This window comes from Talpa europaea (assembly GCF_964194135.1).
Source record: "Talpa europaea genome assembly, chromosome: 5".
Classification (NCBI taxonomy): Eukaryota; Metazoa; Chordata; class Mammalia; order Eulipotyphla; family Talpidae; genus Talpa; species Talpa europaea.
In genome coordinates this window covers 9,280,008-9,304,132 of record NC_140071.1, presented here as the reverse complement: position 1 = coordinate 9,304,132, position 24,125 = coordinate 9,280,008, and positions in this window count along the sequence as shown.

Genomic DNA, 24,125 nt, shown 5'->3' with positions numbered 1-24,125 from the left:
CACTTTCTTATAGTTATTCGTTTTTTGCTATTAGTTTTAAGGGCAGTGACATTTTGTGTCGATGTTTGGCAAAACAAACTCTTAGAAAAGTTTCAAGATTTAATAAACAAGTATATTATTAGTTTTAGACTTTACAGACTAGCATATTATTATTTCTACTCTTTATTACCCAACATTTTAAACAATAGAAGTCTATTTACATGGCTTAAAAAGTTGCTGCTATTACTGTCATTTTGTTTTTTATTTAAATATATTAAAACCATGATGTGAAAAATTATTGCCTTAGCCTTAAAAAACAAATAAGCTAAATTATTTAATTTTATTTCTTCTAAAGACTAGGTTAGAAATTAGAACAACTTTCTCTACGACCTTGCAGTTTTTTATTCTTTGCAAATATTGTAATGTACCTCATCCTTGTTTCAAAATTTGTGTATTTTTTAAAAAGATTTTTTTATTTTTATACAAGAGCTGGGGTACAGGCCAGAGGCGCTGGAGAGTGAGAGGATTCACCAGAGACAGAGCGGGGAACAGAACAGGCAGATGTACTGAAATGCACTGCTGAGGGGAGCAGCAAGCTAGACAGGAGAGGTCTGCTGCACCATGTAGGAATCTCCTTGGCTGGCCAGGAATCAAACCGGCACTGCAAAGGCTGCAGACAGCTTCACAGCACTGCACTCAAGCCACTGCACCACCAGGGAGGCCCCAAAACTTGTGTATTGATGATATTATTAAGTGATGTGTAAGGTGACTAGAACTTACTTTTTTTATCCCTTTATGAATTTCACTCAATTAGACAGCTGTTGAATAATTACCACTAGGGGGAACTAAACCTCCTAAAGTTTTAAATTTGATTTTTCAAAGTTGTGAGATTTTATAACTCATCATTTGTGTCATTTTGATGTTAAGACTTGTATACAGGAGATATTTTGTATATAAAAGAGATTTCAACAAATGACTATAATTACCATGGAGGAAGGAACTCATGATCATGTCTACAAATGCCAAGTCCCAACCTTCTGAATACAAACCCATCATTATCTGCCCCTGTTATTGACACTGTTATTGACCTCTTGCCAAGTGCCTTGAAGTGACTTGAAGAATCATTTTTATATCAGTGACAATATTTTAACTCCCAAGCTTTTTCCACTTCTTATTCCTTCTTTGCAGTCATTTATTTTATCACATTTGTATCTTTAGTATAATTTCCAAAGAAGCTTAAGGCTGCTAAGACAGTCTGTTTTTCTTCTCTAGTTGAGAGAAATGAGACAAAATTTGGAAACCTTTGCTCTGTCAGATTCCATTGAACTGAAAATAAGAAACTTGAATTCTCAGAAACCTAGAACAATGAAACTTACTTTATTAAATTGAATAAACTTGAAGAATTTGGTAGGAGACAGCTAAAACAATCTCCTGAATAAAATAATAATGAATGCTATTAAAAGAGAAGTAATAATAATAAAGTCCATGCATATTACAAAGGAAGACATATGTATGATATGGGAACCTGCCCAGAAATATCTAGTAGTAGCTAAACAATAACTGGATTTGACAAGATTACCATCAGTCATCAATGGAAAATGCCATTTATGTTGGTTTGTAATAAATAATATGGTTTAGGCTGCAATAAATATCTTTACTAGGAAGCTGAGCTTCTCTGTTCCTTTAAGTATAGATACCACATCATTCTTGCGGTGAACATCAATTAAGTAGGGCACGTTTGATTTTGAGAATGTATTTAAAAGTGTTATTTGTATTTTAAAGACCCAGAGTCATCAATTTCCTTTCTCTAGGCCCTTTAATACCTTGCTTGGTGATATACGAAAATATCTCAGTTGCTTTGGGTCCTGATAGTGGATCTCTTAGTGCCCCACACTCATCCAAAAATGACTTTCTGTATATATATATATATATATATATATATATATATATACAATTATTACCAAAGCCACAAATGGAAATTATTATTCCTAATGAATAGAACACCAGGCAGCCTGACTCATACAGGAATTTAGTGCCTGAAGAATTTAGAAAACCTTACCAGTTATTTCACATTCCGACAAGACATAATGTGTATGACAGCAATACTAAAGAAAAAATAGATGCTTATAACTGCAATGCCTGGAAACTAACCAAGCTGTATCCTCATTCGGAGTGAAGTACTGCGAATAATATACCTTAATGTGCTGGATTCTACAGAAAATAAATAATGGCAGTAACTCTGTAATCACATTATTAATTTACAATGCTCCTCTCAAAACAAGAATCTGGGACACTATGTGAGGAACAAACAAAAATTATACCAATCTGGGCACCTTGCCCAGAAACACAACCATACAAAATATACATAACTAAGGGGAAAAAAAAATCTAGTCTAAAGAAAATGCTGTGGGAGTGAAAAAGAGATGAATTTTATTGGACTGAGAAGGAAATGCTTTCATTGAAACATCAGATTTGCCTATAGTTTTTTTTTTTATATTATTGATAGGGAATATGAGATAGAATTACTGAAATATAAAAGGGACTATTAAAATTATAAAGAATAATTTTAGAAAACCCATTAAATAATCAAAATACATGTTTTTATAGTACCAAAATTTACAGATAATATAGTGAACATTGATAAATTCCCAGCTGAAATGACCCCTGGACTAATGTGAGCTCAGATTGCCTCAGTTCCTAAGTATAGCCTGTACTGTCATCTTCAGGGGTCTGGGGTTTTGGGGTGATTGAGCCTATTCAATGAGCCAGAACAGTAGCTTGCCCAAATTAGGTTTTTGTGAAGTTCACTAAGCAATAATAAAAGGTTTTTCCTGACATCGACAAATAACATGAGATTCTAAATTCTGGATTAACTTTTTTATCAGCAATCAGATTTTATATAAGTATAGAAAAAATTAAAACATATGTATCTTGACAACCTTTATAACATGCTCCAGTTTTACTATCTCCCATGTACATACTGACATCTTCATAGAGAAAAGAAGATGAAGCCATCCATATTGGAAAAAAATATTAATCAGACAATCTATCAGTCTACACTTGAATCCCTACATGAATATGAAATATCCTAATGTAATCTACTTTAGGTCCATGCCCTACATCACAACGTTGACTGTAAAACCGAGAAAGATGGTGTCCTACTGTCAAGAGGATTTCGAAAGCAGCCAAAAACATCAATCAAAGTCACTGCTGACCATACAGATTTCTCTTCTGCTTTGAAGAATCTGAAAAATTTCTAGCTATAATAAATATTCAAGGAAAAGTAGATGGGCCATATGACATTGTGAAAACTGGGCACAGGCTTAGCAAAACAGTTATCAGTAAGAAAGGATAAAAATGTGGAAGAAAAACCCAATGAAGCACAATTTCAAAGCCAAAGACAGTTTGTTTTCAGAACGTGATTGAGTTAATACCACCAAATGCTGCGTAAAGTCAAGAGAGAGATGTATTTGATACTCCCTGGGAATAGCATAGGAATTATTTGATGATTTCAGAAAAGCAATGCAAGCCAATGGTGAGGATGTGTGCTCAGACTGCAAGCTTTGAAGAGTGAACAGGAAATTAAGTGTCGAAAGTGATGAAAATAGGACATGTAGGGGGGAGGGGATACAATGCAAGCAACATGTTGACAGTATTGATAACAAAGGAGTTGGGCTTATCCTTAAGTGAAAAGAGACTGGAAAATGGGAGGATCTAGAATATAGGAAGAAGGTACATGGGCCAAGACAGTATGAGATGCTTGGAGGAGCAGAGTGAACGAGACCTTCATAATTGCTTGTGTCTAGCAAGTCATTCCCCACTCTCTCTATTGAATCCTGTCATGCCCCACACCCCTTCACCTCTGGCTTACACCCCAGTTCTTGTGTGCATAAATAAATAAATATTTTAAAAATTAAATAAATATAGGGGAAAAAAGCTTTTCTGGGCAGTTAAGGAAAGACTAAGTCATGTTTTGAAGTGTCATCTAAACAGTCTGGTATCAGAATAAAAATGGACACTCGGACTAGAGGGATAGAATTGAGAGTCCACATTTAACTGGGCAGTTAATCTATGATGAAGGAGCCAAGTGTGTGGTATTGTGACATACATCTGAGGAGGTGAAACCTATCCCCCTAAGTCATATATTGTGTTGTAAACAAAAGGTGCCTCAATAAAAATTAATAAAATGTTAACAAAAGTGAAATAAAAATAGTGTCATGTTGATAAATAAGTGGTAAAATTAATATTGTGCAGTTTCAGGGAGTTCTGTGACAGAAGCCAGAGAGTAGTTGAAGAGGAAATTGTTGTTAGAACTACATATTTAAAAGTAAAAATGCTCTTTGAGAAGAAAAGCTAGATCAATAGTGGTGGCTACAGAGGGCAGAGGATGAGGAATGATTAATGTTACCTGCTTACTTTTTGGCACAAATTGTCTCAGGTTTCAGTGAGATCATTGAATTATTGGAAATGAGGAAGGTTGAATATGTAGAAGAGAAATGGTTTAAATGATTAAACAAGATAGTAAAGAATGTGACCTGAAGCATCCGTGGGGAAGCAGTGACCTTTCTAGAAGTTACATTCTTCCACAGAAGTCTTAAGTGAAAGGTCATATTTCACAACATTGGACATATCTTTACTCACTTCAGACAGTATATTTGTAAATATAATACTATCTTCACATATTTTCATATGACATTATTTGTGTTGTATTTAAAAATACATGAATTAAAATGCATCAATAACATCTTTATTAATATGATCAATTTGTTAGGAAAGCATTCCAGAATCAATCAATAATTGATTATTGGACATGAGTAGGTTAAGTTATGCTAACATATGATGTTTGGTATTTTTTTTAACATAACAGGTATGTGAAAGGTACTTAAACATTATATTTTCCACATATGATCAATATATCTGGGGATAAATAAATATCATCAAATAACTCCCTCCATAAGTTGTACAAGATCTATATTCCAAAAGAAAAAAAATCTCTAATGATAGTTCCAATAAACTCATAAGTAAAGTCTGTCTCCTCCACTAACAGTACCATAATAATTTAGACTTTTTTTTGGTGTTTGAATATATTTTTATATTATGACAGTAAACAATTCTGCTATTTTTAACAACTTATGATTTACTATAGTTATTATTATTTTTTTATATACAGGCATGTTTTATTTATTTATTTGTTTGTTTGTTTGTTTTGTTTTGTTTATACATGCACTGGGTACAGTCAGAAGCACGGGAGGGTGAGAGAATTCACCAGAGCCAGAGCGGGGAGCAGAGCAGGCAGAAGGACTGAAGTACACTGCTGAGGGGAGCAGCGGGCGGCAGGAGGGGTCTGCGCGCCATGTGGGACCCTCCTCCGGTGGCCAGGGAGCAGCCGGGGATCGAACAGGCACCGCAGAGGCCGCGGGCAGCTTCGCAACCCAGCGCTCAACCACTGCACCACTGGGGAGGCCCATACTATAGTTATTTAGAGTTATAAATAGTTATATGTTTGATATTGATTTCTTTGTGTACTAAAGAGTCTAATGTAATCAATAAGTAAAAGATCTACTTGTTTTTATGAAGTTGTTTTAGAGGGTCTATTTTTAGAGCTTCGTTTTTTCTGTTGTTAGCTTAGAATTTTCCTGAAAATGGTAATTACTTCTCTGTTGAAAAGTCTTCCATTAACTCTAACAACAACTGAATGATCTAATTGCAGTATAGCTATGGCATAAGTCATATGATATAGAAGTGATTCATCTTAAACAATATATTAGTTAACATATTGTTCATTTCATTTTAATTATAATAATCACCCAAGATCATTTTGCAGCTGAAACTTTGATTGTCAAATTTAATTTGGTTCTTATTCACATCAGTGACAGCTAATTCCAACTGCTGTTTTATATACTTTCTCTTAAAATAGTTTATTTAATAGTATGCAGAAATCTAAAAATACTTTATTAAGAATCAGATTTTTGCTTCTCAGAGGTCAGTATATTGGTGTGTATGTATTAGTGTATGTTACTGTTTTCTTTCACAATGCACTTACTTACCTTTTTAAATATCAAATTTCAAAGTCAGGTGTTTTTTTCATGCAAGATATGAAACGTATATGACTAGTTTTTGAATTTCTTCAGTTCAGAACTTCTCAATGCCTTGATATTTCTTCCATTATTTCCTGCAAACATGCTCTGTCTTATGACTTTCTGCCCTGTAAACAGGAACATGGACAGATCCATAAGCTTCTATTCATTTATAATTAGACAATCACAAAAAAATCAAACATTTTCAAGTCTCCTCCACTCCAACTTAAAACTTTCCATTTCACATGTAATTCTGACATACTTTCCCTGTTGAGTGAATTCTTTTCTGTAGACATCCATTTTGTCCACAGACACTTCATTCATTCTTTCCATACCACTGATTCTCTGCCTTACAGCAACCCCTGCTGCTCTTAGAACTTTATGAATGGAACAACCCTTAACTCCGAATTTCTACCTGCTCACCAATTTGCATGGGAAACTCATACCAAGTCTTTCCAACAACTTCCGTTCCTCACTATTAGGTATTATAGTGAATCTTTGAGATTTTTTACCTCAGCAAGAATAGAATGTGTGTCTGCTTGTGTATTGGAAAGGAAGAATAGAATGTGTGTCTGTTTATGTATTGGTAAGAAGCGGGTGGTCGTGGTGGTGATATTAACAAACTATAACTAATTATGTAAATTATCTCTTTAATTTGCTCTTTTACATGGAAAGCATGTAGTTCACCCAAGCAACAAGCATTTATTATGCACCTGTATTCCAGACATTTTTCCTAGGCATGGGGCTATAGTAGTGAAGAGAACATTGTCAATGCATCCTCCTTTAGTGGAGATTGTCTTCTAGTTACAGAGAACAGAATGTCAAATAGTTGATACATGTTGTGAAAGAATAATAAGAAAGTAGGCAGTGATTTAATGTATATATATTGTACTAGTATTTTCAGGCAAGATTTCTCTGATGATATGACATTTGAACCATGCCCTATCTTTTCTATTCGATCTAAATACAAGAGTATTTCTTCTCCGTATTAAGGGAGTTTCTTCCTAATATACAGACTTTACTCTGCATATGTGAGAAATATCTTTGAGGATATCATTGAACTTAGGGCAGTGGACAAGGGGGGAGAGAGGGAGCGAGAGAGAAGACAGAAAGTATATAAAATGTATATTTCTATATTAGAGTGAATGCTTGTAATAAAACATTCAATATTGCCAGTAAAAAATAAAATAATTCAAAACAAACTCCTATAAATTAGAAAATATAAACTGCAATAGAAATTTCTGGCAAGCTTTTATATCATAATTTGAAATATCAAGTCAGTAAAAAGAAATACTATTTGCTCTTTAATTAAAAAGAATGCATTTCATTATGCTAGCCAAGTTTTAAACAAAAGGCATGTTAATAGGATAGATTTAACAGAAAATATCAAATCAATATTAATGATAGCATTTTAAGTATAAATCTATTTTGCAACAATAAAAGCTTGAAATAAAAAAAAGGAATAAAATCCAGAATTCTACTTAGTCAAAATCCAAGCTCTGGTGCATGCACATAAAATAACTGGCAGCATATTCATGTTATGAATAGGGTTTAAAATCTGAAAATGTGAGCCTCCCTGGTGACCCAAGGGCTTAAGTAGCAGCACTATGAAGCTATCTGCAGCCTCTGCAGAATGGCATTAGTTCGATCCCCGGTCGGCCAGGGAAATACCCACATGGTGCAGCAGACCTCTCCTGTCTCGCCCACTGCTCCCCTCAGCAGTATATTTCAGTCCATTTGCCTCTTCTGCTCCCCACCCTGCCTCCGGTGAACCCTGTCACCCACTGCCTCTCTGGCCTGTACCCCAGCTCTTGTATGCATAAATAAATAAATCTTTAAAAAAAAAGAATTCAGATATTCTGGGAACAATCATATTTCACAATTACTTGAACTAGGAATAATATAACCTGCTCTACAACAAAATAACCCTAGGGTTTTCTATTATCATGAAAAATATGAGCCTGTTAAATACCCGTGGTTGTTTGATGATTAAATACTTGACCTATATTTTCAGAAACAAGAGTGAGGCAACTATCTGTCAACATAATTTTATATGTTCAAAATTGGAACTAGATTTTAGAGAATCTGTAAGTCATAAGGGCCTGGTTAAAAGACACCTCAATTTATCTCCTGTGACAGTGCAGTTTCTGCAATTTCCAAATGGAAGCTGATACAGAAAAAGTGAATTGTTTCATAAAGACTTAAAAGGAAAAGCAAATCCCAAGGAAAGAATTCTAATGTCATGTGATATATATCTTTGAGTAAATGAAAGGAGACTGATTAAAAGATTTTTTTTTTTTCAGATGGGGTCTAGATAACCAGAATAAAGCTAAGGGAAGTATTGGTATTGCTATTTTGGTAAAAGTAGGGAGCCTATGTGAAAATTCACTTACATTTGTATGATTTTTTTTTTAATCTATGAAATCAAAGACATGTAAAACTGAGGAGTAAATGTCAATAAGAAATTGGCCTACTGAAAGAGATGTCAGAAAAATGTACAGTTCTCTTTAATTCTGGGTCAGTTCATTAAAGGAATGAACCTGAATGTGATTTCACTTTTTTCTACAGTAATACTCTTTTTTTAAATATATTTATTTATTTATGAATGCAAGAACTGAATTCAGAAGTGTGTGTGTGTGGTGGGGGGTGAGAGGATTCTCCAGAGACAGAGTGGGGAGAAGAACAGGCAGATTTAATACACTGCTGAGGGAAGCAGCAGGTGAGACAAAAGAGGTCTGCTGCGCCATGTGGGTCAGTTCCCTGGCCGAGGATCGAACTTGCACTGCCATAGTGCAGTGGCTGTGGATAACTTCACAGTGCTGATGCTTAAACCCTTGTGCCACCAGGGAGTAATACTGTAATAATTAAAGTAATACTGTTAATTTTATGTTGGTGTGCACACCATTGGCAAAGAGACTGCCATAATTCTTGGAAGTTGAAATAAGTTAAACCTCAGTTCTAGAAAATGTTCTATTTTGTACTCTTTGTGGTATTATTTTTCCTTACATTTGTCCTGCTACTTTGCACTCCTGCTAAATGAGGAAACAGAGCTCTTACATTTCTGTTTTTCTAGGTCTTATTTCTAAAACAGAAATATACAGTTCTATTTTTCTAGGTCTTATTTCAAGAGACCATATTGCTAAGGAGTTCTTGCTCGGGAGCAACACTTCGGATGCAGAGACAAATTCTGCATACATTCACGTAGGGTTTGGGAAAGGTTTGTATGTCTGTGTTACCAATTTCTTCTGTACACAAGCCCAGGCACAATGTGAATGCTGAATGACTTCATGCAGATATTGTGATGATATTTGTTGTCTACTAATTTTCCTTTGTGAAGTTTAGAGTTTTTGTTTAATCAAAAAATTCAGTGACATTTTCTTTAGCAAAATCATTAGCATTGAGTATATCTTCATCTTTTCCATTCTCCTGTTAGCATCTGTATGGCGTAGATATGTGGTATTGGCCTCTGGGAAGTACGTCTCTTTTGCTTCATGTTAAGAAGTGTTACCCTGGCATAGTGTCAGAGCAATACCCTCAATATTCAGGGGGATCCAGAGCAGGACTACTTTTGCCCAGGTACCAGGGTGATGAAGGAAGATTTTTTTAAAGATTTATTTATTTATGCATTCAAGAACTGGGGTACAGGCAAGAGGTGCTGGGGGGGGGAGAGGAGAGTATTCACCACAGACACAGTGGGGAGCAGAACAGGCAGACTGACTGAAATGTACTGCTGAGGGGAGCAGTGGGCGAGTCAGGAGAGGTCTGCTGTGCCATGTGGGTAGCTCCCTGGCTGGGGATCGAACTCATGCTGCAGTGGCTGTGGATAGCTTCATAGTGCTGTGCTTACCCCTTGTGCCACCAGGGAGGCCCCGGTGAAGGGAGCTTTGAGTGATCATAGCCAAGTGAGGAGGGACATTCCAGAAATAATATACAGTGTTGATGGAATTGCAACTGGACAGCTGATGTTGGTGTGTTTCAGGAAGGACAGTGCTTCAACATGACTTTAGTTTAAGCTACATGTATGATAGAAATATGGAAAAAAATTGTAGGAAATATGTTGAAGAAGAATGATACAATAAAACTTTCCATGCTTGCTTATTTGTTGTTGTAGCTGTTGATGACTCTGCTCTTGCTTTCTCTGGCAGGAAAGGGAGGTTACTATAGGGAGGATCAGGTATAATTATTGGGAGAAGAAGCTATTTTAAAAATTAATGGGCAGTTACTTTAAATAACCTATATGGGGATAGTGCACATTAGTAGTGGGAAGAAGGGAAATAATGGGGGCATATTCCTATGCTAGAGTAAACAACAAGTTATAACAGAACAATAACAAGGAATATTATTTTTGGAAATATCACCTGTGTTGTAAAAGAGTGACTGATTTATATATTCTTTATTGATCTTGGAATTAATGGCATTTTAAAGATTATATATATATATATATATATATATGTTCAATCCATAAAATTTATGGTGGAGATGTAAATCATAAATTTATATTTATCATGTCTACCTCCAATATTGACAGAGGTGTAGAGTTGTCCCAGGAGTCAGTGGCTCAGATGACAACATGTAATAAGGGATACTAAACTAGAAAATTGAGAAATTATGGGAAAAGACATAGAAATAACAACAATAATATTGAAATTTAGCACAATGCCAAAAGAACTGAAATTCAGGAAGTAAATTTCATAAAGGAAAGTAGATTTTGCTGCATTTGGACAACCTACACTTTCCTGTTCTACACCATCTAAAAGATAAGAAACACAATAGAACTGGAAGGGATTTTCCTAAGTGAAGTGAGCCAGAAGGTGAAAGATAAACACCAGATGGTTTCATTTTTAGGTGGAATGTAGAGAAACCAAACCATGGGTCAGAGAAAGAAACTTTAAAACTGGCCCTTTGAAGCTGACCTTAGAGTTATCCAGGAGGGGAAGGGGGAAGGCAGTGGAGAAAAAATGGGGGACAGAACAATGGACAATGGTGGAGGACTATGGGTGCTTTGGGGGTACCAAAACTATGGTGACCACACCTGAGGGGAGAAACCCTATATTGTGAAAAAACAATTATGTAAAATAATGATATATAATTAATTAATTATATATATTCATATATATACTAAAAAAGAAGATAAGAAACACAGGATGACAGTCTTGACTAGTTTTATATCAGTGCAACATAAAATAAAATAGGAGCTGATAATTCAGAGGAATCCAAAGAAGGGACTCCCTGGGGGTACAGGGGTTAAAGACAGTGCTATCAAGTGATTGCCAGCCATAGCTACACCAAGTTTAATCCACGACTGGGCAGGGAGCTGACCCACATAGCATAGCAGACCTCTCCTGTCTCACCCCGGCTCTCCTCAGCAGTGTATTTCAGTATATCTGCCTGTTCTGCTCCCCACTCTCTCTAGTGAATCTTCTTACCCCCCTACACCTTTGGCTTACGCTCCAGTTCTTGTATGCATAAATAAATAAATCTTAAAAAAAAGAACCAATGGGCCTCCCCTTGTGGCGCAGTGGTTAAGTGCTGGGCTGAGAAGCTGCCCAAAGCCTCTGCAGCACAGGTTAGATCCCTGGCTGCCAGTGAGGGTCCCACATGGCGCACAGACCTCTCCTGCCGCTTGCTGCTCCCCTCAGCAGTGTATTCCGTCAGTCTGCCTGTTCTGTTACCCGGTCTGGCTCTGGTGAATTCTATCACCCTCCCGTGCTTCTGACTGTACCCAGTGCTTGTATAAATAAATAAATAAATAAATAAATCTTTAAAAAAAAAAATAAAATAGTTCTCTTAAAAAAAAAAAAAGAACCAATGAAGAAGATAAGATAGTGGGGAGTATATACAATTATGCAGTTGTATAACTGCAACTTAAAAAGTAAATACGTATTTTGCTATGTAATATGCTAGAGATTCTTAACCTGTTTTGGTTCATGACTATGTTAACATTTTAGTGCTTTTTTTCAGCAACCCAAAAATCTAATGGTACTGTTCACTAAAGTAATTGGTCCAAACATCCTGGGAGTATTAGATTGTTGGTTATCTTACAGATGACCTGTGTTTTCCTTAAAATTAAAAATATCCGGGGGTGGTTCCCTATGTGTGCAAGCGTGTGCTAGCCCTAGAAGCATATAGAACAAAATCAAGGCAGTCGTCATCTTATTAAATGGTCTGTCTCTGAGTTTTAACTTCTAATCCACATTTTCATCATGCACCCTCAAAACTATTTTTGAACCATATTACTGTCTTGTTGTTGTATCTATAATTATACCCCAAGTACTTGTGGGATCAAGTTCAAACTTTTCCCATTTCATTGAATCAACTCTAATATCCTTGAATGTATTCTTAATGCTAGATTTTAAATAACTTCCTGCGAGTCAGGTCAGCACCTTAATTTTCTCTGAAACACTTTGATTATTTTATTCTCTACAGTCTTATGCTCTCATGGAATGCACTTATCAGTCTGTATTTCCTAGTCAAATAATAGCAAATCTAATGTCAAGGTCAAGTTCTACCTAATGTGGATATTTATTTTCTTAACCCATATTTTTTTTTCCTAGAAAACGCACACACACACACCACACACACAATCATTCTAACTTTCATTAATGTATTACATACTTTTTATCTGATAATACTTGTTGAAAATTATCCAGTGTTGTATGTAGATATTTAACATTGTGTGAAGCAAAGGCTACTTAAATCTAATGTATGCACACACTACTAAACAAATACTAAATTGGTTAAAAATTCAAAATTTAAATCTCTACATTATGCTTTGTCCCATATACATATACAAACTTGTTTTGAAATTCACCAATTGAGAAAATGAACTTGTATTCTGCATAAAGGTCTCAAAGTCTCAATCCCTGTAACTATGAGTGTGGTCCTATTTCAAAATAGGAGTTTGCAGATGTAATCACATTATGATATGATATATCATTATGATATATATATATCATATATGATATGATATATCATTATATGATATGTAATCATATTATGATATGATATATCATATTACTGGTCTCCTTAGAAGAATAGGGAAACTCCTTGTGAGGACAGAGACACATAGCAGATGGCCAAGTGGCACTTGATGACAGGCAGGGACCAGGTGGTAGGTCTATAAACCATAGATCAGCACAGAATGCTGGCAAACATCTACAAAAATTAAGGGAAGTGTCTCATCAGAGACTTCAGGGGAATCAGGGCTCTGCTGATAACCTTGATTCATATTTCCAGCCTCCTGAACTGTCAGTCAGTCATTTCTGTTTGTAAGCCATCCTCTCTGTGGTGCTTTGTTACAGCAGCCCAGGGAAACTATTACCATCAGGATCGAAGTAAACAATGACAAAATTATGCTCCATTTCAAATCATGAAAAAAAGAATTCTTTTGTAGTTTCATGAGGCCCTTGTAAATATGTGGCACTCTGGCATAAAATACATTGTGAGTAATAACAATCGCTGAATCTGTACAGCACTTTCTAGTCTACAGAGTATCTTCAATTACAATAATATCTCCCGAGATGCCAAATATTCCATGATGGAAAGCAAGTATTATCATATCTTTATGGCATGTGAGGAGAGTCTGGAGGAAATGTAAATACCCAGTCAAAGATACATAGATTCGAAGCACATGGTCTTTCTGAGATTCATAGTTTGTAAGCAAAAGAGCCAGCAATTATATTCTGATTGCTGATTCAAGCCTGATGTTTAATCCACTATGTCTCAGAAGATGTTGTCTAAGGACAGATTCCATCTCCTTGGTTGTTATCATGAACTGATAACAGGACAAATGGAGATATATTTACCTAACTATGCTTAAGAATAACTATATTCTCATTTGAAATGTTGACATCTTTATTAAAAAAAAGGGTTTGTTCTTTTAGAACTTGGAAAAAAAATTACCTGGGCCCTAGGATTTGTATGCTCCTTTCCTAATCTTGCTTTTAAATTCCCCCTTTTTATACATTCATCCTGCATGTAATACATTTTGCCTTCTAAACAGCCATCCAGTTGTCTGGCTTTAATAGTTGCCAGAAATACATATCATGTCAACATTTCAGGAATTAGCAATAGTGAATAGCAAGACTGGCTAGATGCCCTAGGGCCAAGTCCTATCATTGCCACTGCACTCAGAAACTTCTTTTCTTCCTACTATATCTTCTTTATTTTTTGGGTTTTTTTTTAAGAGTTTTTTTTTTTTTTTTTAGATTTTATTTATTTATTTATACAAGAACCAGGGTACAGACCAGATGTGCAGGAGGGTGAAAGGATTCACCAGAAACAGAGTGGGGAACAGAACAGGCAGACTAACGAAATATACTGCTAAGGGGAACAGCGGGCGACACAGGAGAGGTCTTCTGCTCCATGTGGGACCCTCGCCGGCTGGCTGGGATTGAACTGGCGCTGCTGAGGCTGCTTTGGCTTCATAGCGCTGCTCCCAACCGCCTGCGCCATGAGGGGAGGCCCAATATTCTTTAATGCATTAATTTTCATGTAAAGGGTATTGGGGAAGGTTGAACTTCATGACACTTTGTATGACACTTAAAATTTACATCAGTGGAAATTTTAACATTTTTTACTGGAAAAGAAAATACTTTCCTTGATTGATTTTGATTTATTATCTAGAAAGTTGTATTCATTTTTTGTGAATTCTAGATACAAAAATCTAGGCAATAACTGTGAGGGAAGCATAGGAGAGCATATGCTTTGTTATGTTCACTTTGTTCTTTTAAACCATCCTTTTTCTATGCTGACATTGCTCGTTTACAATACGGGAAATCGGGAGCAGCTGAGCTCGTCCATGGGGTCAGGAAGGTCATGTGGCAATATTTCAGATGATTGTCAAAGGGCTGCCATTCTGAGAATTTGGGGGATGAGCACTTGTGAATTGAATAAATAATAAAATAAAAACATCCTCTAGAACATGAAAGGATGTAGAATTCAAACCAATATTTACATACAGATCAAGTCCTAAATGCATATTCTCATGGTATTGTCTTTCTTTTCAAAATCTACTTAATATAAACTGAGATGTACAAAAAGTAAACACTGACTAAAACTCTGATTTCTGTTGCAGTTATTTTCTCTGGTTTGATACAACTGGTTTCATTCTTACAGGATTATGAATTTAATGTTTATTGAGATAAACACTGAATAACTGAGGGGAGCGATCCCTGAATGAAATTATTTGTATTTAATTTCTGGATCCTGAAGATAAAATAGTATCTGTGTCATCTTTGACACTGGTTTGATGTCTCTATGCCTCAGTTTCTTGTTTATAGATGAGGGATATGGACAGTTGCTGTCTAATAGTTATTTGTGATAACTATAGAAGTTAATATATGTAAGGAATTCAGAAGTTCATATGGCAAATTAGTAAACACTGTAATTATGACCTATTATAAAAATATATTCTTGGATCTATCAAAGTAATGCTGGGGTAAATGTCAGAAAGGAAAATTATAATGAAAAACAGCCAACCAAATCCAACTCTAGAAACAGCACCCTGCTTGGCAGTCTCTCACTTTGTATGCAAACAGATGTATAGTCATCTGACATTTATTTGACTTAGAAGATGAACAGATGTCCATATCTTCCAGGAAGGGAGCGCCATTTGTGTTCTGTCCCAAAATGGTCAACTTGCCTCAGATACTCGTTCAACATACTCCTCATCATCTGGTTTCTACTTGCTTTTGTTTGCTTATCTCTTTGTTTTATTTTTGCCCAAAAGTAAGTCATCTGAACTGTGTGCCTCCTTGAATTCTTGCTATGAAAGCATAGAATTATTTTTATGTATTTATTTTTAATTGATTTACATTTGGTTTACAATATTGCATACATTTCAGCAGTGCAGCTTCACAGCTGGATAAATGCATATAACACAGCACACACAGTCCCAAATTCTGCCACCTCTCACAACTAACTATGATTTATGTTAAATTATTAAGGTTTCATCTCCTGTATTTTTTAGTTTAAGAAGTTTGCAAACCTCCTTGTAGGTAGTCAAGTAAGAGTCATTTGATATTTATAAAAAATGATAAATTTTAAATTAAATATCAAAGTATATAACCTATATATGAACCTCTTCAGAATATAGCCACTGAATTTGTCAAATTATTAGTTAGATAATACCCCCTATAGAATGTAAAAATTTTATAATATTTTATCATTCCTCAGCTTTTAGAAAAAATGCAAATTATCTTAAAGGAGGAATTTATTCGTTGACTAAGATATTTTAATATACTCAGCTATAGAAATTACAGGGAGTCTATAGTGAAGGGATTGGTCATCACTCATACTTTTACATAGTTATTTTGCTTATAATCAAATTCCATTATATAAATTCAGCTCCTCAAAGATGTAATGTATAAAGATGTGGATAATTATCTCAGATCTTTTTAGTTAATAAAATGTTAGAATATTCTAAAATCAATTTCTCAAGTTCACAATTGAGAAGAAAAATAATATCTATATTAGCTGGCTACAGCTATTACAGAAATACTTTGTAAGTCTATGGAGAATATAAATGCATTCAAGTATTTCATAATTTTTTAAGAAAAATTTATCTATTTATGCATACAAGAACTGGGATACAGGCCAGAGGTGCAGGGGGTGGGGGGTGGGGGCGAGAGGACTCACCAGATACAGAGTGGGGAACAGAACAGGCAGACCAACTGAAACACACTGCTGAGGGGAGCAGTGGGTGAGCCAGGAGAGTTCTGCTGTGCCATTTGGGTCAGTTCCTTGGCTGGGGATCAAACTCGTGCTGCAATGGCTGCGGATAGCTTCATAGGTTGTGTCTCAACCCCTTGTGCCACCAGGGAGGCCCTAAATAGTTCATAAATTTATATACTTAAAATACTAAAAGTCTTTCTTAGAGCAAGGGTAAATAATGGATAATTTGAAGTACCTGAAATTTCTGTTTTTGATCTCGAGGCTGGTCACAGTTCTTAGGATATAATGGTAATTATATACATATATAAAATCAGTTGCTTCTGCATAAGATGTGGCATCTATACACTTCTGTGCATTATCTATTTTAGACTTTTTTTTTTTTAGCATTGCAGCTATACTTGCATTCTCTACTCTTCCATTATAAGATAGTAGTTTAAAAATCACAACAATTAATTGCATGAACCAGACCAAGTTTTCAAGCAGCCTGATGAAAATAAAAAGCTGAAACTGTGTAAGATAATTTTAACAAGGGATAACAAACCTAGGGGGGAAAATTAGATCAGACTTAAAGTTATGGTGATGAAATACAAATCTGAAATTGCCTTTTAGGTCTTGTAGAGAACAAATCCAGGTAAGGATGACAAGGGAGGAAGAAAATTCCCTCTTAGCAACCCATATCAGTTAGATCACCTCTAGAATTGCAGGAAGTGTTAAATGCTGCAGAAAAATTGCCCTATAACTAGACACTCAAGAGGCAAACCATTCTTTTTCTTGTCTAACTCTACTTCAAAGTTTCAGAATTTAATAGAATATAAATGGGAAATCTTACAAAAAGTAATAAGTAATAGGTTCCATTTATAGTTTTTGCTTGCTCACTCTTCCTGGTTCTCAGTCCATTAACATTCATGACTCAATGATTTGCACATAATATCAGTTCAGAGTCCCTGTGTCTTTCATCAACTGATCCATCAGCAGCTTTTGATTTGCACATATAAAATGTGAGTGCTGTTAAGTTTCTTTTTATTCTTGGAAATTGAATTGTCCTATAGCTTCCCATGCATATAGTATCATTCTGGTAATTTTAACCATTGGTTAACCTAACATAATCCATAATCAACTTAAGACACAGACAACAGTCTCTGAGAAGACATTAAGATGAGAAAAAGTAATACCAGCCAGCAGTCTTACTTTACTGGTGCAAAGAACTTGGAGGTGATGTGACCCAAAGTGAAGCTGAAAGGGAAGCAGGGTCATCTGTGGAGAAGACTGGAGAGTGTAACATTTTGGTATGTCCCAGTCAACATGGTTGGTCATTTTGAGGAAGTGTTTCTCAGGAGTGGTTGAACCTCAGAGAACATAAACCAAGCCAATATATCATGTTCTCCCTCATATTATTCCTATTTTTATCTATTATTAATTCATAAAGTAATCACTATAATGTATTAACTTATTCAATGAACACATTTTAGTCTTTAAAGTATGCTGTAAAAGTTCAGACTTTCAAAGATGGAACAAAGATGTGAGCTCTCCCTGCCATAGGCTACATGAAATATGGGTTATGAAAATGTGAAAGGAATAAGTGCAAAGGTAGACATATGGTGCTGTGGAAACAGAGAGAATCCTGACACATATTCTTCTGGTAGAACATTTCTGTGAGATCTCAAAGGATTAGTATATCTGCTAGCCAAAAATAGAGGGAATTTTAGAGAAAATGCTCTTACAGTTGAAGCATACAGCAGGAGGAAAATACATCAGATGTAGCTGGTGGTGAGAGACCGCACATTCCCTATTAAAAAGATTTAAATTCATGCTGTGAGTCAGAGGAGTCAATGGTAATTATGAATTTTTCAAATATTTTTCTTTTCATTTAGCAATATGGAAGAAAGTACAAAGCATACTCTTGAGTGAGATGAGCATAGGGCTGAGACATCTCTAGTTACAAGATTAATACAGTCTACAGGATAGATCAAAATGACATAAGTTGTGGCAGCAGCTCGTATAGCTAAGGGAGGTGATAGGTTGGAGAGATCCTTCCCAGATTTTCTTGATGGAACTTGGTTGATATAGTGAGGTGGGGGGGAGGGCAGGGATCAGGATGATTCAGAGGCCATGACACTGTTATGGTATCAGTCAGGGATTAGCCAGGAAAAGAGGTCACATGCTAAATACTTCAAATCAAGGAAAACTAAGAATGTCCATTGGTAAACTATAAAAAAAAAAAAAAAGAATACACTGAAATAATTCAGTAGTTGATGAGTATAGAAAAGAGCTTTGCCCTCAATGGTTGGAGACTAGAATGATCAGAACCCAGGATTTTGAGGACAAGCCCTACAAGGTGGATATTCATTCTTTTAGGTCAAAGCTTAACACTATGCTTGGCTCTCTAAGGAAGGTGCTCCCATGCAGTTGCTGGCCCATCCTAAGGGACTGAGCAAGTCTAGCGCTCAGTTTTCAAAGAAGGTATATCTTCCCTCTCCTGCCATTGAGGTGATGCTAACAGGAGCTCCAAAGGAAAAGCCTCTTTTCCCAATTTGTCACATTCCACCCATCTTCTATACATATCCCATTTGGCCAAACAGAAATCAGAGGGTAAAAGAGTATGAGAAAGTCTCCCCAAAGAGACCAAGCTCCAACAGTCAAGGACATGTTTGCAGCTTAGAGATAGCAAGTAACTACTGAGTACCAATGATAACTAACTCTATCATTTAAGGGGAAAAAATCCTGAGAGAAATATAAAGAGTTCAGTCTTGGCCATGGCTGATTTAAAGGGCAAGTTTGTGTCAGAAACAATTACTATTGATTTAGTATTGTTTATAACTCTCCTTGGCTCCGCCCTTACTAGCTTTTTGACCATATATCAATAACTAATTTCTCTAATTTCTTATTTATAACATGAAGATAATAATGCTGTCTCACACATATTGAATTCTGCTGGAGTGTTATCTATTATAGTCATTGGAAGTCTTCCATTAAACAGGGTTTTTAAAAGTCATGAGAATAGATCATAAGACCATATAAGGTATGTAGAGAATACCTTGGCCACCAACATTCAAATCGTCACTGTGAAATAGGGTGTTACTTTTAAATATCAGGAGAAATAGAAGGTGATTATGCTGAATAAACTAAAGAAGTATAATTTAAGAGGAGAAAAGTGACTGTTAAGCTCCAATGATCAAGAACAGTGAGATCACAGGCCAAGTGGCTTGGAAATTAGGATGTAATTTGTGATATTCTCCTACAGCTATTTGGGTGGAATAGAGAGGAAGTATTTACAATGGGATGAATAAGAAATGCTAGCATTTAGCTATTATTCAGGAGAGTCACCATTTTTGGGAACTAAGATATCAGTGGACGACAAGAAGCTGAAGATACATTGAAGAAGTCAAGTGCAGCAGAGGAGATGAAAAGATGCTAAGAACTCATATTTCAAAATTGCAATTACATCTCATTCATAGACACCAGGTTGTGTTCTGTATAGAAAGGCAAGAGGTTGAGGGATTATTTACCAAAGTAGAAGAAAAACAGAGAAATCAAATGGCTGCAATAGCCTAGGTGGCAAATTGGTTTTGTACTTGGGTCAGGCTCATAAGCAAGGAAAAGAATAAGCTGATGCTTCTAAGGAGGACATTGTAATAAGTCAGTGAGAACTGGATTTAAAATGTCAGACCCAGTATTTACCATCTGTCTGATTTTAAACATCCTATTTAAGTTCCCTGTGCCAGCAAAAGGGGAATTATCATTTCTTTCTCATAGGAGTGTAGAATAAACGTATTACAATTCTTGACAACATAATAAGTGGTTCGTTTTGAAAATTATGATCATGAAGATAATGATGATGATGACGATAAAACTAATGATTATGAAATTAAAATGGTGAACTATTGGAGCCAATATGGCTGGAGAAAATGTAGATCTGGGATGAGACTGATGGACAAAGAATTGGGAGTGATTAGTGGAATGAAGAAATGTCTAATACGTAAATCACTCTAACATTTGTTTGGCTGGCTGAATGTGTGGTATGTTTCAGTCTTCTGAAAGACATTGGCTTTTTATGACTTCAAATTGGGTTTTCTTAATCCATTACCATACTAGAAATTAAGGCTACTTGTTGGCCAGGAATAATCACATTGCTTAATTAGAGTTTTTATGCAATATTATAGATTAATAGAAAAGTTTTCATTACAAAATAAAAGCATAAAGGATTAATAAATTATAATGTACAAAGTTAAATATTATAGTTATTTGTTAGTTACTGCATATAGGGCATTTATTAGAAATGCATTCTTATTTTAATGATTTACTCCTTGGCAGATCTACTTTCTCTATCAAGTTGGCCACTTTGAGGATATAAAAATTCTATATTGCCAATTCTAGTGAATATTTACATATGTTGATAGGCTTTGCTGTTTTTTCAATAAGCACATTTCAATTTTTTTGTTCTTTTAAAGAAAAATCCCTGAGGTTGTTTATATTTTTTCTATAAGCAACTGTTCAAAGAACAATGCTAATAGTTGTTATTTTGCTATTAATATGAAAAAATGCAATACTCTCACATTTCAACTTCTCACTTGATTGAAAACATTAAAAAATGTATTCTAAAAAATTATACAGTGTTTTTGGAGAATAGCTCAAAATGAAGGAAAAGAATATTTCTTGTGTTTCTTTTCTTTGACAACAGAAAAGGCAGATTTATTGAAATACTCTGCAAGAAAACAGGAATGAATGCATTTTCATTGGTTATATTCCCCATACAATTGCACCCCTTCCCCTTATTTTGACTCTAGTCCTTGTTTTCCCTGCCCCTCACTACATTGTGCAAAGATGAAAAAAGATGTAAGAATTATATAAAATAAAATATTTAAATAAAAAATAAATAAAAATGAAAAACAATGTAAAAAATAAAAAAAAAGAAAATGGAAAAAAAAAAGAAAACAGGAATGAGACAGGAAATTCTGTCTGAACACAAAGAAGGGTTTGAGGTTCTCTTTTGTTCCATTTCTGTGGCCTTTCTTACTTGGGGCACCAATTTGCACCAGTTATCTGCAGAAATGTCTGGTCTTGGGCATTGACTGTTGACACAGAATGTGTCCTGACCCTGTTTCTGCAATCCTAGAGCTGGTCTGGTTTTTCTCATGGTAGTTGGTCTCATGGCCTGGTTTTTATAGTAACATTATGGGTTCCCTTATGTATTCACAGTTCCCAAACTTGCCTGCTGGGCCAGGAGGCTTAGTTTTTTTAACCTTATTAAATGATACCAGACATTTTCCCTTCTCCCGAGAGGACAATAACAACTCTTTGGAATAGAAGTTTCTGTAGCAGCTTCAAGCAACTTCCAGCTTCAACCTCACCCTACCTAGTGTGTTGCTGTCTCTGGAAAGTGGGGGACATACTTGGGCTTTCAAGGTCAGGGTCAATTTTGACTGCTAGTGTTGTGCTGAGGGCCTACAGATGGTGCTGTTTGTCTAAATTATGCTGCTTGTGCATCTAAGTTCAGGTATTTTGCAAATTTTTCTACTTCTAGGTGTTGTTATACCATGACAGGGAGTTGTAGTAGGATGGCCTACAAATGAGATGAAAGTAAACAAAAGGTAAAAATGCAGAGTCTTAAAAGGACCCTACTGGGTAATTTTGTATTTTTAGTCCCTTGAGCCTCTGTTTAGAGGGGCTATTATGACATCCTGGGAAAATATGAGATCATTTAATTGCACCCTAACAGGCGTGGCAAAGATAGTTCAACCTGGGATTGTATCCCAGATGCCTAGGGTGCTGTATTCACATTGGGGAGATTCTGATTTGTGGGGTAACTCTACTATTCATATCACTTGTGGCAGCTAAGAGGGCCAGTAGTGGTTATGGGAATTCTGTTAATTGGAGACTGGTTTGGATTATGGTCTTTATGATGTCTCACCCTAAAAAAGCAATAGGGTTGGAAGGCAACACCACTTTTGAATGTGTAAACAGGGCAGTGGTATCCTAAATCATACCGGCTTAGATTGGTCATCAATACCAGTGAGAGGGACAGTCGACCAGTAGGTTGGTCCAGAGAATTGGACCAAGGCAATGCAGGTCGCCCTCACATCCACCATGAAGGTGATTTTTTTGTCTATCCCTTCAAGGGTCACCTGAGGCTTGTCCATAGGGGAACCTGTCTCACTTCTGTGTCCCTTAAGAAAAGGAGGTCTTTGTCCCCCACACCAGATACTTCATAATCACTGTCCATAGTCAGAGGCAGCTGATGGCCATCTTGCTTCCTATCTCACTCATGGTTTGGGCTGCCTCCTCCCTCTCTAGGAATACTTCCTAATAAATCTTTTTTATATGAGTCCTTGTGTCAAGGTATACTTCTGGGAAAAAGCAAATGTAAGCTAGCCGGTGACTACTGACATCATTTAGTTAGTTTCCACTTTCAGCTTGTAAGCTCTAAATATTTCATTTATGAAAAGTGAGAAAAGAGGCTGAGTGAGTACTTTGCAACTTATTTGATAATTCCACACTCTTCAAAAAGATTTATTGTGCTGTTTTCCTTTTATCCGAGGGACATTTCCTGAGTATTGGCACAGTATATTCTTGATGTCACGTAACTTTAAAGGGCTTTTTTATTCTCTCAGTCTCAGTTCATCAACTAATACAAAATGTAGTAATAAGATCCATATTGTCAAATGATTTTTAGAACTGGCAAAGATCTGGAGGATTCTTCAGATTTAATATGTGCTCACTAAATGTAGTCTTTTGCTTCCAGTGTTGTCAATATTATTATTTTTTCATTAATATACTTGTTGAAACTCCTTGCCTTTTTAGAGTCCTTGCATTGAGAAGCTCTTTGCAATGACCTACAACTCACCCTGCCTTACATTTTTCACGTAGCTATTAGTTTCTGTAAGTTTAAATCATCGCTCTTGCCTTTTGGAGCGGAAATCCACTAGTCTTATTTGTCCTTTTTCTTTTGAGTGACTGTCAACTCCCTCTTGAAAGATATAATTAATTCAGCTCTGTCCACAAGCAGAGTCATTCAATTGTAAAAACACTTGATTTATTGTCAGAAAACCCAGGTTGAAGTTTTAGTCCTTCCATTTACTTTTTCTCTGCCTTCATTTTCTGATTGGTAAAGGGTGAAAATATCTACTCTTCTCACCCTGTAGTTATTTTGTGTGACTCCAGTCTATGTGGAAATGTGTTGGGAACCACAAATTACAATGCAGGGGATGCTATTAGTATTAGTGCCGGCACACCCCCGCTGTTCTTACATATCTTCCAGTCACTATTTTGTCACCTGGTATGTGACAAAAGTGGGGCACTTATTTCCTTAGAATGAAAACAAAAAGCAAAAGAGAGAAACCCTATTTACACTAATTATTGAAGAAAGGTTTGCTCACACACCTGCTCTATGTATTCATG